The sequence below is a fragment of the Eumetopias jubatus genome, unplaced genomic scaffold, assembly GCF_037043125.1.
Source record: "Eumetopias jubatus isolate StellerSeaLion01/CBP00866 unplaced genomic scaffold, mEumJub1_p1.0 scaffold_8, whole genome shotgun sequence".
NCBI lineage: Eukaryota > Metazoa > Chordata > Mammalia > Carnivora > Otariidae > Eumetopias > Eumetopias jubatus.
The window spans coordinates 24,662,576-24,681,876 of record NW_028274814.1 but is presented as its reverse complement, the minus strand read 5'-3'; the positions used below and the strand labels follow the sequence as shown (position 1 = coordinate 24,681,876).

The 19,301-nt window shown below is 53.7% G+C and overlaps 1 long non-coding RNA gene across 1 annotated transcript in view; it reads right to left on the bottom strand.

Annotated features, from left to right (window-relative positions):
* Positions 1-222: 222 nt before the first annotated feature.
* The window catches only part of LOC114217694 (uncharacterized), a 62,509-nt gene continuing 43,430 nt past the window's right edge, over positions 223-19,301 (bottom strand). Inside the window, exon 4 of the long non-coding RNA XR_003611029.1 lies at positions 223-405. This is a non-coding gene — a long non-coding RNA (uncharacterized LOC114217694). The remainder of the gene's footprint in view (positions 406-19,301) is intronic.

The window sequence follows — 19,301 nt, the reverse complement described above, 5'->3', positions numbered from 1 at the left end:
AAGAAAGATTTAGTGTGCAGCCCAGAAAGCCCCCAGGACCAGAAGCACAGGTGCAGTGAAAGGGAGGGAAAAGTGAACAAGTGAAAGCAAGAAGTTTGTTTGGAAGTCTGTAGGAGGAGAACTTAGACTCCCAGGCCCTGAGTCCACCCATTCTGGTAACCAATGCACCCCACCCCCCAAGGAACACTAGGACCTTGAACCAGAGAGGGGACTCATGGTTGCCAGGTGTTGAGGAGGGGATGGTGGAGGGCCCAGGACCGCACGTAAGAGGGTTGAATGAAGGTTTGCACACTGACGGGAGAGACAACCCAATCTCTGCTCCTTCCTGGCTCCAGAACTCCAGGAAATAGGGCGAAGTTCCAAGGTAGGGAATAGAGGATCCTTCTCTAGAGAAACTGATACACCCTGGAGAAAAGAAAGACCAACAGATAATGACACATGGGGGGCTCCAAGGAGAAAGCCCACTGGCCACCCGCTCCACCCCCAGTACAGCTCCCGAGGCAGGCAGCCCCACAGGGGCCCACAGGCTCCAATCAATTGCTTGTACATCAATCACTCTTAAATATGAACGGACTGCAAAGGGTCCCAAGGCATTGGAGGAATGTCCTCATCGTGAAAGAGAAGTAGCAAAACAAAGAGAACTTGGGGAAAATAGAAACTTCAAGGAATAGAATAAAACTTGGGAGGGGGGAACTGCCTATAAATAAAATCTGCAACTGGATAGGGAAAACCTAAACAGACAACAGAATAATGCAGTTATTAACTCTAAGAAAAATAAAAGTTGAACGAGAAATAAAATATTGTCACGGTACATTACTTGACTCAGCAATGAACATAGTCACCACAGAAAATACGGAAGAAAGAGCTAATAAAGAATGTGATTTAACCAGAGTGGGAGGCTAGGAAACGAGACAGGTGTAAGGAAGTAAAATTCCTCATCTTCCACGAAACTGACGAATCGCGGTACAGAATACTTACATTATTTAGGAATGTGGCATTAAATACTACAAGAAATAATAAAGACATTGGAAAGTGTTTTTTTAAGATTTTATTTCTTTATTTGAAAGACAGAGCAAGAGAGAGAGCACAAGCCAGGGGGAGAGGCAGAAGGAGAAGCAGACTCCCCGCCGAGCAGGGAAGCTGAGGCGGGGCTGGATCCCAGGGCCCCAGGACGATGACCGGAGCTGAAGGCAGATGCTCAGCCGACTGAGCCACCCAGGCGAGGAAGGAGGATGAAGATAAGATGGCAATAGGAGTCAGAGGAGTCCTTTTTTTTTTCTGATTTAAATTTTTAGTTATCATTTAACTCGTTTGATAATGTGTATGCTTTACTCAGATAAAATAAAAATTGATTTAAAAAATGTAATGTGTCTCTCAGCCACATGTGAAAGGTATTAAGTGATGGTCAATTTACAATTGCACAGCCTAAGATTCAGCCATTTGACTCAGCCAGTGCAGTTAAGGATGTTGAGTTACCACAATCCGCTGAGCTAGGGAATGGAGGGCGCATCTTATAGCACTAACTGTGGGCTCCATGAAGGCAGGGATAACGCCAATTATGTCCACCTGGCATGACCACCACACCTGCTGCGCTAAATAATCCTAGCTAACATCGTTGTTATTTCCCACTTGCTCTGTGCCAAGCATTTTCTATATAGCAAGCCATGTAATCCTGCCAACAGCCCACTGTTATCCCCCATTTCGTAGCTGTGACAACTGAGGGACACAGAGGGCAACTAATTCATGCAACATTCCCACCCAGTAAGTGGTGAAGCCAGGATTTGATTGCAGTCTGACACCTTCTCTCTCAATGACTGTGTGCTCAAGAAATATCTGTAGGAAGGGCAATGGAGAGGTCAAAGGCAGGAGGGAAGAAAAACAAACAGGAAGAGAAAGAAAAAAAGGAAAGAAAGGCCAACTCTCCCTAGGAAATAATTTGGAATCTGACATAATGCAAAAAAAAAAAAAAAAACCTCTCCAAAATTCCACTCCAGGGAGCAGGAGTGTAGTCATTTTAGCCTGGAAAAAGTTGGAGGCACGTCTCTTCAAAAGATGCTTCCAGAGAATCAAAACCCAGCACCTATAGACTGGCTAGCTTTGGGCAATGCTGCTTCCTGGCCTCTTCTCCAAAATTACCTTGCTGCAAAATGTAGCTGAATTAATGATGAAGGCCCCTCACTCCATGAGGAGGAGGCTGGTAGGACCGCGGCACCTGACCTCATGGGACTCACCATCTAGACCCGGAGACAATGTCTGCATATGTAATCCCAGTCTTCCCTTTCAAAAACAGGAATCCACATACCAGTGATAAAACAGGGTATCTCTGGCTGCATCCCACCTGCCACCCTGGGCCTTGGCCACCCCAGCCTGAGAGCCTCTCCCACGTGCTCATGAGCGCCGTCTCCGGCCACCAGGGGCTGGCCATGGTCCACCTCTCCCACTCGCCTCCAGCGGCCACCAGGTCGGCTGCGCACAAACTCCCACGTGTCACTCCGCGGACGTGGGAGCCAAAGGGCCCGGGCAGGTGCTCTTCTCTCTTTCGTCTGCACCCCACTGCAGCTCCCAGGCAGGCCCTCCAGCAGCGATCCACATGGGACAGGTCACTGAGCACCCCGGGGGGGCCACCTTGGCTCCTGGTGCCCCTCAGATATGCAATGAAACTGTTTCCCTGCTTTCCACTTGCAGCCCTCACTTTCCAGAATTTGGGCACAAATCCACAAGGTCTTCTTTGAAAATAGATCCCACCTGGCTCCAAATGGCAGGCCCTGTCTCAGTGTCGAGCCTAGGGGCATGACCTGCTCTTTCTGCTGATTTTTTTTCTCCTTAGTTCCTCGGGTCAACAGACCCCTGGGAAGAATCCTGGGAGAGATGGGGAGGGGAGGAGTTTGAGAGCAAAAACACACAGACTCTCCTTTGGGGAAAAAGAAGATTCTCACCCGCTGAGTCGGCCAGGGGCCCCGTTGGGAAGATGTGAGCGTAACTGAGCCACAGAGGAGGATGGGGTCTGGATAAAAGTGGCACGGAACCTTCCAGGAGAGCGGGCTCCAAGGCAGGGGTGCAATACAGCACGTGAGCACGTGGTATTGCCCGTGAAGCTGGGTATGCTGAGCCAGAGGGACACGGTGGAGAGCCCGACACGGCTCCAGGTCTTAGATCTTAGGTTCTTTTTTTTTTTTTTTTAAGATTTTATTTCTTTATTTGGAAGAGAAAGAAAGCAAAAGACAGAGCCTGAGCAGAGGGGGCAGGGCAGAGAGGGAGGGAGAAGCAGACTCCCAGCTGAGCAGGGAGCCCAGTGTGGGGCTCAACCCCAGGACCCTGGGATCATGACCTGAGCCAAAGGCAGATGCTTAACCGACTGAGCCACCCAGGCGCCCCTGCGTCATTAAGTTCTAAGTCTCACTAAACTGAACACAGTTAAGTGCTTTGGGAGGCCATCCTCTTGAGGTCTAGGACTCTAGAATTCCAAATACCCCGATCAATACCCCACCACAGAGACAGAGACAGACGGCTGTGTGGACAGGGAGCCCCCTGGGACTACCATGTTTTGATGGCATGACCTCTGGGTTTCTGCCCTCTAGAGACCTAGAAATGGAGTTCTGACCCCCCCCCCCCCCCCCCGTCAAATAAGCAGTTGGGTCAAAGAGCTGATTTTATGACACCCGAATCCAGCCAAAATGCCTTGTCCACTTTGGGTGGGGTCACGTTCCATGCTCCTCTGCCCCAGGCTGTGTGCTACCCATGAGGTTGGAGGGAAACGCCCTCTGGACCCCAGCCCTCCTCCTGCCCACGGACCTAGGAGCGTGGCTGGAGAGATTCTCATCACTTCTTCACAGCACCAAGGAGTGTCCTGGTGCTAGGGCATTGGCCTGTTTCCGACTTCCCTGGCTCTCCCAAGTGTGGGTCTGCTGAACACCATTAGCAAGCTGAATGGATGTGACCTGTGAGTTACACAGCTGCTCAGAAGGATAATTGCTCTGTAATCTAAACCGTAATGGGTGTGATGGAGAGAGAGTGTTCAACAGTGGCCGCCCTGAATGCCTGAGGACGTCTACAAGCTCGGTTCCCTGGGACCTGGTCCCTGGCTGGGCACACGGGGACCCACGGTGGCGAGAGCACCACAGGGTCGGGTCCCGGTGGAAGGATCCACCGGCACACTGGTGCAGGGAGCTGACCAAATCCTTCAGGGGCATTATGTCAAGGGAGTGCACATTCTAACAGCGCCGATCAAGTGGATGAGAGCTGTGGGGCAGACAATTTCACAACACGGACGGCATGAGAGCCTGTGGGAGAGGCACAGGTCTCGTTCGTCGTGGTCCCTGTGGTCCTCTCCCACTGGATTTCCCGCCTCTTACGGCCAGGTCACCCTTCGTCTGACTCTCCAACCGCTCCCCGCCTACTGTGCGCGCAACCCTGAGCAGGGCCGACGCGGAGGGCAGCCTGACGTCTGCGCATGCGTGAGCGGGGGCCGCTCTGAGCCAGACAGGGGTCCCAGTGAGGCTGTCAGCGGCCGGTCAGGGAGCGTGGGAGGGACAGCAATGCCACAAACGGCAATGAACACCTGCGGATGGGGAGAGCTGGCACCAGAAGGGCACTGCAGAAGGCTCCAGTGGAATCCTGCCCCTCCACCTTCCGTCCACTGGGGGACGTGGCCCAGCCTGGGACTGTGCATCCTTCCATCTGTGGCTGAGGCTGGGTGACTGAGGTTCCCTTCTCACGTCTGCCTCTCGGGCTTTGGCAGAGGCTGAAGTATCCCTGGGAAGCGTGTGATGGGGTGAGACCAAGGGGCTGAGGGTTCATCTTGAGGATACAGTGTCATTACACTGCACCCCTTCATGGTGGTTCTGGAGACCCCAGGAATAACCTCCCCCACACCCACCTCCTCCCCGACTCCTCCCCCATGTCCCTGACCCTTCTGTACACCAGGCACCACCCCGGGCCGGCTCTCCCCTCCTTCTCCTGGAGGGAGGAGGGAGAGGGGCACAGATCTCCCTCACCTCAACCCTGGCCACTCCTAGAGGATGGTCCTGCCCATCTGCCACCTGCTCTCCTCCCCCACCACCACCAAACCGGAGCTTTTAAAGGAATCAGCTTTGAAATGGGGGGGGGGAACCCCAACCCTCCAAGTAACAAAGAATCATATAATTACTTTGCAGCTACTTGTCCTTGGTAATTTGATGCTTGTGTTGCTATAATTACACATTCGGTAGAGTTAGAGAGTCACAGTGCTTGTGTGGCCCATCAGGGACATCTGTTTTCAAAAGGAGAAAAAGTCTGAGAGGGAGCCTGGCGGATGGAGGGCCCCAGACCCAGGCGGGACGGGTGGGGGCAGGAAATGCAGGGCAGGAGTGCAGGCGAGGCTGGGGGGAGCCACGAGGGACTGGAGCGAGTATTTACTGGGGGCCCACAGTGTGGGGGCACCAGCCCCGATATCCGGAGCGCACGCGGCCTGTGTGTGACCCCCACGCCTGGCAGCATCCTCAGGGACCACAGGCTCCGGTCCCAGTGCACCTCTGAGGCCAGCTCTCACCTGCCCCCCACCTCTCTGCACCCCCACGGAGGCTACGTCCCACTCAGTCTCGGCAAACTCCTACCTCCGCCCTGCTTGGGCTGGGCCACATCCATCCGCCCTCCAAATGGCCTCCAGACAATCTTCTAAAAAGGCAAATGTAGGGGCGCCTGGGTGGCTCAGTCTGTTAAGCGACTGCCTTCGGCTCAGGTCATGAACCTGGAGTCCCGGGATCGAGTCCCACATCGGGCTCCCTGCTCGGCAGGGAGTCTGCTTCTCCCTCTGACCCTCTTCCCTCTTGTGCTCTCTAACTCTCATTCTATCTCTCTCAAATAAATAAATAAAAAATCTTTAAAAAAAAATAAATAAAATAAAATAAAAAGGCAAATGTGGTGCAATTACTACCTGCCTGCCAATCACTGGCTTAGCATTGGCTTCGGGAGAAAACGCAGGGCCCTGGCGTGGCCCACGCCGTGGCCTGGCTGACCCGTGGCGCCCAGACTAGGCGGGCTGGGGCTGCCTTGTCTTGCCCGACAGGAGCGGCGCTGTGCCCACCTGTCCGAGTACGTCAGCTGCTTGGCCGAGCCCATAACCGGGCTCTATTTCATGAGCCTCCCCCCATCCCAGGGCCAGTCCTAGAGGCCACAGAGGGGACAGGCGAGAGAGGGCCAGATGCTGGGTGACTCCCCACCCACCCCAGCGTGTGACCCACATCACCCCACGTCTCCCGACAGCCCCGACCCTAGATCCACTGCCACTGCCTCTTCCCCTCACCTCTGCAGGCCATCCACCAGGAAACTCCGCACTGCCCTGAGAGGAGCTGCTTCTGAGCAGCTCTCGCCCCTGCACAGCTGTTCACCTCTGCCCCCATCTCCCTGTTCTCCGTCTGAGCAGCCCCCTCTGCCCAGAGCCTTCTGCAGCTCCCCTCACCTGGAGTGGCCCCTTGCTTTCCCTGCTCCGCCCCCCAGCACGCCCTTTCTCAGCGTCCTCGCAGCAGGATGAAAGTTCCAGGGGCAGGGGACTCTTCACGGCTTTCTTCCTGGGACGTCTTGTCACAGGTTCTCAGGGAGGGGCTCAGGGCAATGCCACAAGATTCGGGGGCTGGCTCGTTCACCACCTCTCTTCCTTGGGCCCTTGGGTCAAGGGGTGCTTTTGTGGAGAGGAGGCTCTTAGGACAATGAGGAGGGAAGAGGGGGCACAAAGGAGGGACAGACAGGCGGCCGTGTGCCTGGTGTCTCGGCCCTCAGCCTGTAGGCGGACAGCAGGGCAAGAAGAGGGGCTACTTGGTCCAGGCAGCATCTGGGTCCCGTCAGAGGGGCGAGCAGGGGCTGGGGCCCCCCGGACCAAAGCTGTGGACCCCGGAAGCATGGCTGAGCATGGCAAATGAGGGTCAAGCAGTGGGGGTGGGTAGGAGGCGGGTCGGGAGGGGGTCCCTGGCTGACGCTGGTCCCCCAGCTGCCCTGGGCCACAGAGGACAGAGGACAAGTTGACAGAGGTCCCGAGGCACTTGGCCCGGTTACGAGGAGCCAAGGATCCCGGTCTTGGGGGTGTGTTTTGGCCTTCGCCGCCCCACCCCCCCTAGTCTGCAGGCGCTTCTCCTGCTCCTGGGGACCCTGTGGGCCCAGGCTCAGTGAAGCCACCTCTGAAGATCCTCCAGTCCTGGCTCAGGAGGGCCTGGGGTCTCTGGGAGATTGTTGGCTGTGTCTGCAGTCAGTGTGGGTAGGCAGGGGAAAGATGGGAAGGGGCACGTTAACCCTTCTGCAGCATTGACTCCTCACCCCGACCCCAGCCCCCACCAGGCTCTGCTCTGCCCCAAAGGAGCCTCCACTGATCACCCGCCAACTTTCTGGGGCTCTCCCTCCAGGGACACCCCTGCTCCTCTCCCCAAGAAGCCTATGGACACAGTCCAGCCTTCTCTTTAAAAGGAAGATGGGAATAACTCACTGTACCTTGTGCGGAACACACGGATTCGTTTCCTGGGGCTGCCATAGCGAGCACTATGGACTTAGTGGTCGAAAACAAAAGAGGTTTCTCTCCCCCAGTTCTGGAGGCCAGAGGCCACAACTCAAGGGGTCGGCGGGGCCACACTCCCTCTGAAGGCTCGTCCTTTCTTGCCCCTTCCAGCATCTGGAGGTTCCTGGCATGCCTTGGCTTCGTCTTCCCATGGCCTTCTCCTGTGTCTGTGTATCCTTTTCTGCCTCTTAGTAGGACACTCTTATTGGACTTAGGACCCACCCCAACCCAAACTGATCTCATTCAGATTCTTACCTTCATTACATCTGCAGAGACCCAGTTTCCAAATAAGGTCACGTGCTGAGGTTCCAGGTGGACATGAACTTGGGGGTCCCGCTCTGCAACCCACCACAGCTACGGTGTGCAGACATCACGCTGGGTGTTTACCTCATTACCTGACCAACTTCCCGGGCTGTGGTTCTTATTCTCATATTCAATAAGAAACTGAGGCTGGCAGACACGGGTTGCCCTGGGCCACACATACACACACACACCGGGACTGCCACCAGCGTCCTTGCTTATCGCGCTGGGCTGTGCTGCAGCTAAGGTGGAGTCCCTCCCAGGATGGGGTCCACAGCCAGGGAAGTGGCCAGGCTCTGCCCAGCGCTCTCAGCTATGGACCTTCCTGGGGTCTGTGATTGAGTGGGGGGGTGGGGCATGAGGGGCTAGCCAACAGCCTGAACTGCTGAGTGTTACATAAACCCGGACAACAGAGAGGCAGAAACCACAGAGAAGCCAGCTCCAAGAGTCAGCCCCCCCCCCCCCCGCCCCGGCTAGCTTCGGAGGATGAAATCCATAGGAAAGACCACGGTCAGCAAGGTCCGTTTCTCTGTAAAGGCCCGCGGTGAGGAAAGGGCATTTTCAAAGGTTCCCTTCATTCAAATAAGCATCGTGTTCCTCCCTATGCAGGCAGCGTTTTGAGTCCTGGTTTCTAGGAAGTTTTAAGCACACAGTGCTCTGAGCTTTAAAGAGGGATCAGTCACCTGGTGGCCACGCAGAGCGCACAGACTTACACAGAAATGGAAGACACCAACCCTGCCCTCAAGAACCGATGCAGAGATTTGAGGGAGAGAGGCAGAGACACTGACAAGAAAATGCACCAAGAACACCACACAGTGGCCATCTGGGGGGGAGCCTCTTGACTGTGGGGACCATGCAGAAGAAAAATGAAATGAAGCCAGACCTTTCCATGTGAATGACCACTCGAGGACAAAAGGGAATGGCACTGGTGGTTAAGAAAAAAATCAAGTCGGTGTCAGACCACCTATTAAGCACTGAGGCTCCTCGTCTGCATTTCTAGGGTTCACGTCGACGATGAGTCTCATGTTCCCGGAAGGAAGAATCAAAAGGGGCACACGGTGATGCAGCCTGGAGACGGCTTCCGGGAACGGCTCATCTTGAGGGAGAGCGATTAGAGGCCATGGGCCAGATCTCCTGACCCTGAGATCATGACTGAAACCAAGAGTTAGATGCGTGACTGACTGAGCCACCCAGGTGCCCCATTCTTTTTCAATCTTTTTTCTCCTAGAATCCTTCTGTGACCTGATATTCTGATAGATTTTTCAAAGCAAATTGGCTCTCCTAGGAAAAGCTCAAGCCCTTTGCCTTGCACGTGCTAGGTGCTCGGTAAACATTGCTCAGTATAAACGCATGAATCCTGTCACTGTCTCCAACTTCAGCCCATCTGCTAATCACTTGGTGTGCATTTATCTGTGTGCAAAGCTGCCTACCAGACTGTATGGGGACACAGAGATCCAGGGCACAGTCGTTGCCCTCAAGGGGGCTTAGAGCCCAGGTGGGTGGCAAGACCCTGTCTTGGGACAGGGGGTCGGACCCAAGGCAGCATGTCAGAGGTGCCAAATGAGTGGCCTATACAGGAACTATTGGAGGTGCTCATGGGAGGAGAGAGTCCACTGAGCTGGAGTGGTTCCAGAAGATGCCCAGAGTGGGGAGAATTTGAGCTGACTTTGAATTATGATTTCCAGTGCTTTTTGTGTGGAAAAGAAAAAAATTTCTTTCTGCTTCGGTGTTCACTCATTTTTCTGTTTTCTTCACATCTCCTCAAAAGCATCCAAGGTGTGGTCACTGAATCCCTCCCGTATTTCGTCTACGCTTGTTCCTTTGCTGACCTCGAGTTAGCTCCCACCCATATGTGGACAACTGTCCCCTTTGCTTCTGTAGCCTGGATCTCTCCTCTGAACTACAGACTTGAACACCCAACTGTCTCGTCAACATCTTCACTAGGACTTCAAACAGACCTTTCAGGCTTATGTTCAAAGTCTGTCTGATCTTCCCTCCGTTAATAACAACACCACGCTTCCGGTGAGTGAGCCCTAAAGCCTGAGCCCTTGGTGCCCGCCTCTCTTTCCCCGGGATTCAACATCTGATTTGTCAGCATAGGGTGGGGGTACTACTCCTTCTCAGGCGGCCTCCGTGTTTTTCCACCTGGAGTTCCGTGGTAGCATCCACACTCCTGACTGTGAGCTGCATAGCCTGCATCTCCTCCTTTCCCCACTGCCACCACCCCCCACCCCTGGACAAGCTCTCCTGCCATCTTCCCTCTTGCTGACCCTCTGCAGCCACCTTGACCTCCTGGCTGGGCCTCCGGCACGCCACACATGTTCCCACCATGGCTGCTTCCTCAACGTGGGAAAGCTCTCTCCCCAGATAGCCTTCCAGGCTCAGCTCAAATGTCGCTTTCTCACTGGGGCCCACCGTGACCAGTCCTTCAGCTGCTGAATCCCAGCACCGTCCATTCCTTATACCCATGATGCGCTGCCAAATGCATAACAACTGGTTTCCCAGCCACTGCTCATTTCCATGGTGTAAATACCCCCCTCGTGGCCGGTTCCCAGCCGCCCCCGAGAGCTCACTGGGCCCAGAGTTGGGCCAAGACACACACAGCAGCTCCGCACACACGGCCCCACCCTGCTCTGCCCCTCGACAGCACGGTCTCCCCTTCTAGAATACCGAGGAGATGTACTCATTACTGCGTCTTGTCGGTCCCACCCCTAGAATGTAAACTTCGGGGAGGCGGGGCTTCTGTTTCTCCCCTTAGTCTCTTCTATTCTCCCCTGAGCTACTCCAAGTCCCTAGAGCAGGAGCCGGGCAGAGTCTGGCCTGAGTAAACCTGGCCTGTGGCCCGTTTTTATGAACAAAGTTTTGTTGCACGTGCTCATTTGATTTCGTGTTATCGAAGGCTGCTTTCGAATTACATGACTAAATAGTCGTTGTGACAGAGATCATCAGTACACATGGCCCCTCACGGAGAAAGCGTGCCATCTCCTGACTTAGAAGGGTGCCTGGTACAACGTAGGTTCTCAGTAAATATTGGTTGAATGTGAGTGAATGAAAATCACATCCAAAAAATCAATGTGGAGGGCGCCTGGGTGGCTCAGTTGGTTAAGCGACTGCCTTCGGCTCAGGTCATGATCCTGGAGTCCCAGGATCGAGTCCCACATCGGGCTTCCTGCTCGGCAGGGAGTCTGCTTCTCCCTCTGACCCTCTTCCCTCTCGTGCTTTCTATCTCTCGTTCTCTGTCTCTCAAATAAATAAATAAAATCTTAAAAAAAAAAAATCAATGTGGAGACTTCCGTGCTGATCCGGCTTCATCCAGGGGTCCTCCCATTCTCCTTAAAGAACAAGATGCTGCCCGTCACATGGGACGGGAAGGTGAGCCTGAGACAGGGCACCTGCTGTGTCTTCCTCCTGAGGAAGCCCCGGGAGCGAGGAAGGAACAGCTGGGGCGGTCTTTGAGCTCGGCGCAGGAAGGTCACCGGTAGAACAGTCTCATCCGCGCCCCCCCCCCTTACCCCCGGGGCTGGCGCTGAGCCTGGACTGCCTCTTCCAGCCCATCAAGCCTGGACACATTTTATGGAATTAGATCATTTTCTCTGCACACAGAACCCTTGCAGATCGTATGTTCGATTCCCGATTGACGGAGAGTAAACAGAGGTGCCCGAAGTTTAAGCCACACCCTCAGACTCACATGGCTCATGTGACAGAGCGGGCTGGGAGTCAGACCCCGAAGCCCCCGTCCGTCCCGCTTCTGCCAGCTCGCCACATGTGTGCCTCCACGGGGGCCACGTGACCGAGGGCTCGGCCTTCAGCCTTCCGGGCTGACAATAAAGGGACAGGCTCGGTGACATCTCAGGGGTGCTTCAGTCTCTTCATGGGGCGGCATGAATTATTTTTAAAAAACAACGGATGCAGAACTGAAATTCATTTCAGCCTGAAATAATAGTACCAGGAGGTGCTAACAAAACGGAGGGCGGAGGAGGTTTCTCTGTGCCGAGACAGCTGGCTTCATAAATCAGTCCCGGCGGCCCGGCTGGATGTTCCACCCAGGTTTTCCATTCACGACAATTTGGCCGAGGAGGCAACAGCCTCTTTGGCCAGAAGAGGAAGTGGAGTGAGAAAGGGAAACTGGTGTCCTCGCTTTCACAGAAAGTGGGCTGGCCCAGGGCCAGGATCAAATCTAGAGACCCTGGGGGATGCCTGCGGGCCGCGGTCTGTTAAGCGTCCAGGTCTTGATTTTGGCTCAGGTCATGATCTCGGGGTCATGAGATCGAGCCCCATGTCAGGCTCCACACTGGGCATGGAGCCTGCTTGAGATTCTCTCTCCCCCTCTCCTCCTCCCCTCTGCTCACTCACTTGCTCTCTCTCTCTCTCTCTCAAATAAATAAATATTTAAAAATAAATAATTAATAAAAATAAAACTGGGGACACCTGATTCCAAGCCCCAGCCCTCATAGTACAGCGACTCCACCCCTGTTAATCTACTCGCAGTGCAAGGGTAGATCATATGTTAGTTGATTTGACTCTGGAATGATAGTAGACACCCGATACGTTATAAAAACCCAGCAATCTGGAACTGGCTGCCCCCTGGAGGCTATGCGGCAGGTGGTTCTCAGCTGTGTGCACATCTGATTCACTCACAGGCCGAGTGGATTGGTCTGGGGAGGGTCCGGGCAGATAAACATTCTGAAAGCTTCTGATTTTATCCATGAGGGTCCGACGCTGGAGATTTTTAAGGGCTATTCCTCCAGTAGCACAGAGCGTGCAGGGATGACCCAGGGACCCAGGCACCTAGGCCTCCCAGGCAACTGGCCTTTGCTCTGTGCCGAGCTCCGTCCTGGCCAGGCATTCCACTAGGAGAGGACTAATCATTGCAAGGGGCTGGTAAAATTGAGCATATTTGGAATTTTCCCCCAAAGAGCCTTAAAGTCCTCTTGGCCTCAGACTATCCGTGTGAGGGAGGGTACAGACCGACTTATTGCCCCATTTTACTGATCTGGGAAACTGAGGAGCTGACATTTTAAGTTCTACCAGGCAGCAAAGCCCAATGGTAGAGCACACTGCTTGTGAACACTGACAGACCTGGGTTCTGTGTGGTTCTGCCCTCTCGTGCCATGTGATCTTGGGGAAATCACTGAATCCCTCTGAGCTTTGGCTCTGCCGTGTGTTAAGTAGGAAATAATGAGTTCTGCGAGCATTAAGGAGCCTGGCCCATGTGAGCACTTGCTTAATAAGCAGGCACGCTGTTAGGACCGAGTGCTTCCCTACTACTTTGTCAATTCCTGAACAGCCAACAAGGGTTGTGGACTATTTACAAAGGAAAAAGCTGAGACCAGAAGTCAAAGGACTTGCCTAAGATCACACAGCAGGCCAGGTGATGGGCCTGGGTCTAGAGCGCCATCCTAGACACTCCCACTTGGCCCGGGGCTTCCCACAAACACTCCATGGACTCAGGTGTGCAAATGCTCGCCCCAGGCCCCATTCACTCTAATGGGCTACTTTTAATGAGACTGGAAAATCAGCACTTTGTCGGAACTCCTGTGGGGTGAGCACATGAAAGACTAGAAGGAATCCACTGGCCCAGCAGCCTCCGCAATAAACTGAGGCCCCTGGAAGAAGCGTAATTAAAGTCATGAATCCTGGGAACAGTGGCTGCATCACACAACCCCACGATCAGGGAGACAGGACAGAAAGAGCTGATTTGCAGATGAGTGCAAACTGCTCAGCTTTGGATTTACAGCCTGGTAAGAGACCATCCATCACGTTTATGGGGGGGTAATCACCTCGGATCACCAGGAGCAGCAGTCTGGGCCATCCCAGGAGGCCAGCCCACCCAGCCCCAGCTGGACCTTGGGACAACCGTGATGATGGGACTGCCTCTGGAGTCAGTGAGAACGGACAGGACAAAGGCCACCAGGGAAATGGGAAGAAAGAAAAAAAAGGCCTCCCATTCCACATGGGTCTCTCTTCCAGTAAGATTTGTTCATGGTGAATTCATTTTCCCTGACAAGCAAATGCCAGAGACCGTGGAAAGAAGCCAGGGGGAGAATATTCAACCAAGGAGAGTAACCACCATGCTCCCAGCATGGCAGTGGGAGGCACGGCCAGTAACTGACTGGGTGATATGGATGCCCCGCGCCCTCCCTGGGCCTATCTCCTTTATAAAGTGACCAGGTTAGACCAAGCTCTGATGTTCTGTGACGCTGAGGCCCCTGGCAGGAGAGTGAGGCTGGCTGCTGCCAGGGCTGGGCCCTCCAAGAAGGGGCATGGCACCCAAGGCCCTCCATCCAGCCCACAAAGGGTTTGAGGATGAGAACATCACATCCCCCTGGGAGCTCAATATTTGGGGGGCGCTTGGGTGGCTCAGTTGGTTAAGCATCTGCCTTCGGCTCAGGTCATGATCCCGGGGTCCTGGGATCGAGTCCTGCATCGGGCTCCCTGCTCAGCAGGGAGTCTGCTTCTCCCCCTGCTTCTGCTCCCCCCTCGTGCCCCCCCCCTGCCCCACTCATGCTCCCTCTCTCAAATACATAAATAAAATCTTTTTAAAAAATAAAGAGAGAAAGAAAAGAAAAGAAAAGAAAAAAGAAAAGAAAAGAAAAGAAGGAAGGAAGGAAGGAAGGAAGCAAGGAAGGGGCTCATTTTGTCTTGGAAGAGTGGGAAACCACAGAGGATTTTGGAGGCCAGTGTGGGGCATTTGGATCCTACTTTACAGGGAAGTGGGGACTCTTTAGAGTTTTTGAGAGCACAGAAACCATCCAGCCTGTGTTTAAGGATGACTGGAGCAAGGAGACCAAGGCAGAGAGAAGAGTCTGGGCCCGGTGCTTTCCAAGGCAAGCCTTGGGGCCTTGGAGCCTCTTGGAGCCCCTCTGTTCAGCCCTGTGTGCTCCCATTACATTTGGAAATTGGAGTCTACCTAAGGGCTTATTATTATTATAATTATCTAGTCTCTTAAAGAAGACTTAAAGGCATGAAAAACTAAGAAGCAGAAGAGCAAAAAAAAAAAAAAATGTGCATCCGGCCAGAGGGAGTTCGATTTGCCATTCTGAAATCTCTGCTTCTCACTAATTAAGAGGAGCCAAGAAATCACCCTTCCAAAAACTGGCTTTTCCACCAGAAATGCCAGCTGCTCAACATTTTGTGGGAATGTGCTGCGGGCCCCCCTCTGGAGCCCAAGCCCTGATGGCAAAGGGCCCCAGCCACGCGATTGAAATATCCACGCGGGGCCACCTTCGCCAGTTAATTGCCGTGTGGAGAGAGCGCCTCGCTGACCTCTTCATCTGTCTGCTTCAGAAGCAGGCTCCTCCCCGGCGCTCCTCCCGGGAGCCAGGCTGGCTGAGCCGCCCTCCCTGATGCCCAGCCCTGGCTGTAGCTCGGCTTCTGCGCCTAACAGAAGCATCTGGATGCCTCTCTCCTCCCCCGGCTCTGCTCCTGGCCGTGCAGAGCAGAGGACCAGCTTGGGAAGCAGCGGTGGTGGGCAGCAGAAGCTCCTGGAGCCGGCCCCCCAAACAGGGTGGCCTCCTCTCCTGCTCCGCCACACGGGGTGATCTGAAAGCAGAGGGCAGCACAGTGCGGCCACCAAGGGAAACAGGTGATCCTCAGTCCTCTGGGCCTGCCGCGCAGAACATCTGGATCTCAGCCCCAGGGGACAGGAAAGAGAGCCCTAGGAATGAGGCTTTCCACAACGGAGGGCTGTGATAGAGCCAGTTTTCATAAAGATACTTTTGGTCTTTGTCCCTGTTCCTGGCACAGAGCTCCTAAAACCCTTGGACATTCCTAGGTGATGAGAGCAATAAAGGTGTCACTGTCATGTTAATGAGGTGACTTTTGGAAAGCATCCAGGTCACCTAAGGACCAGGGCTGGCCACCAGGGGAGCCAGCCTTGTGATTGGATGGTTGGAACTTTCCGTCCCTCCACTGACCTCTGAGGTGGGGAGACGGGCTGGAGACTGAGTTAATCACCAACAGCCAATGATGTAATCAATCACGCCTATGTAATGAAGCCTCCATAAAAACTAAAAAGACAGGTCCAGAGAGCTCTGGGGTCAGTGAACGGGCGGAGGTGCTGGGAGGTGGGGCGCCTAGACAGGGCATGGAAACTCAGTGCCTTTTCCCCATTCTTTGCCCTGAGCATCTCTCCCATCTGGCTGTTCCTTTACTATCCTTTCTCATAGACCAGAAATCTAGTAAGTAAAATGTTTCTCTGAGTTCTGTGAGCCACCCTAGCAAGTTAATTGAACCCAAAGCCAGGGTTGCTGGAACCTCCGATCCCTAGCCAGTCGGGAGCACAGGTGATGACCTGGACTTGGAATTGCATCTGAAATGGGGCGGGGAGAGACTTGTAGGACCCAACCTGTGGGATCCGAGGCCACCTGCAAGTAGACAGTGTCAGAATTGAGCTAACTGTCTGGTTACACACCTTGACATTAGTGTCAGCATCGTAGACAGGAAACAGAGTTGTTTCACCTGGAGAAGCGAAAACCAAGGGACAGGCTGCAGGCTTCCCAGGAGAGCTGTCATCGCTGTAGGAGAGGTCAGAGTGACTCAGGACTGACCCCAAGAGGTAGAACCAGGGCCTCCAATGCAAGCAAGAGAAAGACAAATTTCAATTCTGTAAAGAAAAGACGGGTTCATCGAAGGTATGTGGGCTGCCTCAGGAGACGGCATGCTCCCCCGTGAAGGGGTTGGAGAAGAAGCCGGGTACCACTGCCGGGGGCACTGGAAGGCTGGACTCCACCTTATTAGAAGTGCTGGGGCTGCCTAGCCCAGAGAGCGTGCCTGGGTCCCGGGCCCTTGGGAAGGAAAGAGCACCGGCTGGAGAGTCAGGTGGGACAACTCCCACGCCCAGTTCTGCCACCCATTTGTTGACAGTGGGATTTGGCAGGTCACTTGACTTCTTTGAGCCTCGGGCTTCTTGTCTGCAAGACAGCAGGTCCCAGAGAAGACCACCTTGGAGTAATTTCCAACCTTAAGTGTGGCCACGCCACCCCGCCCCAAAGCTCACCCTGTCCTGTGGCCAGAGAGGGGCTGGGGATCGGGCCCTTCAGAGCCAAGATAACAGAAGAGGTCTTCACAAAGCCAGGAGGCACAGTGGGGGGTGCGTCCGGCAGGACGTTTTACAGCGTAGTAAGGTCAGTGACACCAGCAGAGCGTCTCTTGAGTCTCAGATGTGAAAGTGATGGGACTTGCAGCAGAAATCACCCCTTGCAATCTGAGATGTATGTGATTGGCTTTAGGAACGTAAAGTAAATCAAAGGAAAAGACCGCTGTCACTGAGAGCAGATCGCCACCATCACCCCCCTTTTATTCTGGATGGCGTCGCTGGCTCACAGCTATATCCAGAGGCAGTGAAAGCTCACAAGACGGTGGGAGGAATGTGAAATTCCTCGAATTCTGGTGGAGGCTGGTGGTGGGGAGGGGAGTTGGGAGAATCAGGGGTCTGGAGGAAAGAGGAAGGAGTTAAAAGAGCAGAAAAATTGTATGGAGAGGAAAGAAGTAGCCAATACAGCAGAAAAGGTGGCCTAGGGGACACCTATGAGGGGTCATCCTAAAGGTCTGAGCCAAGATGGCTCCATTCTTTGATGGTACAAGGCACAAGATTTCTAGACCAGGATGGAGGATTCGGAGGGGAGGGGGAAGGTGGATACCTAACATCTGATTTTTTTTTCTATCCCCACCTCTCAAGTTCAGATTTCTCACCAAAGACCTTAAGATCCATCTGAACATCCTTGGTATCTCCCGTGCTCACGTCTGTTTGCTTTAGTGGGATGGTGGCCAAGTTGGTCACAACTAAGGCCATAGAGTAAGTCCCAGCCCCAGTCAACCCAAGTAAGAGACTCATCTTGAGTGTGGGCTACGCGCCATTGTTAATAGTTGAAAAAATAACAAGACAGAGTCCTTTGGGTTGTCTCTTGCTCACTCTTTACTTCATATTCTGGGAAAGAGATAAGGAGCTTGAGTGACATGAGAAACATGGGAGAGGCTGCCATCTTGGCTCTCCAAACTTTGATGCAAGGTCCCACTGTGTCAGAATCATACTGAGGGTCCCACAGAGCCAGAGGCGGGGCCTGCCCTGCTATAGAGCTGTTACAGGGGCCAGGGGTATGGGAATGGAGATTGGAATAGCCTCCCAGAGTGAGAAGGTCTTAGAACCTTGGTTCTAGAATCTACTTGGGAGGTGGGTATGAGCCTCTTTTTCTGATCCAAAATTTTCAAGCAAAGATATCTTCCAGAAGGGGGAGGCAGGTCTGTTGGAGAAAAGAGTTCTGGGAAAACCCAAGCTAAATTTCCTACCTGCTGGCAGAAAGGGAGTGGGAGGCCTGGAGTTGGAGACGAGACTGGAAAGGTTCCTAGACAAGGCAGTGAAGAGCAAGCAGAGAGTCTTAGCAGGGCCCAGCCAAGACTTTGCTGGAGACAGTCACAGTGTTAACAAAAAGCCTCGGGCTTGATGAGCTGCCTGAGGGTCTTCTAGAGTCTTCACGATCAGTCTGGGCAGAGGAAGAGAGAGAGTAGAGGCCACAGGAATTTTAAAGAAAGAGAAATGCCAAAAGCTCTGGTCTTGGAGCCTGAAAGAGAAATGTCACAGAGAGAGAGGGCAGCAGCCGCCCCAAACAAGGCAGAGGTGGGGAAGCTCCAAACCCCCTCTCTTAGGACAGGGAGCCAGGCCCGGCTCAGGGTGATGCCCTCTCATTCCGGCTTCCTACAATATGGATAGGGCGGGATTAAGGTGGTATGTGTAGGGTGCATACAGCCTGTGATGGATGCTTGGTGTGCGGGAAGATGTGAGTCAGTCAGAAATTAAGGAGCCACATTAAGAACACCCAGTTAGTGGCATTATATGGGACTAGCCAGTTTGGCAGAAGTGCAGAAGAGTAGTGGCAGGTACCCGACGACTGCCACGGGCCTCGCACACCGGGTCGGGAGGGACGAGCTTTCTCTTGTCAGCAATGGGAAGACGCCGGCACTAGGCAGGAGGCTGGCGGATTGGGTAGACCACCAGTGTGTGCTCGTGGCCACCTCTACTCCTCCAGATGGCCCCGCTTCCTTTCTTTCTTTGTGCCCCAAGTTTTCCCCAGTCAGCTTTCCACGCCAGCGTCTGGCACAGAGAGGGTATTCAAAAGAATTTCCTGAAAGCATTCACAGACGGCGTGATATCTATGGGAATCCAAAGGGGTGGCGTCTAATGGGTGTTAGATATGACACAACATTTACAACCACCAAATAAAAAGTCAAGGACGAAAAAATAAATTTTTTTCCAATTATTTCTCTTAGGCAGAGAAATCACTTTGACATGACTATTTGGATGAGTCATTTATGGAGAGTGATGTAATTATCAGACGATCGCCTAACTGCCTTTTATGGAAAGTGGGTCTAGTTAACCGTGTAGCCCCGGAACAGGGTTTTGGGGCAGGTTTCAGAGTAGAAGCTGGGGCAAGGCTGCAGTGCTCCGCACGAACGAGGAGAGGGCAGCCACCCAGGTCACGGACTT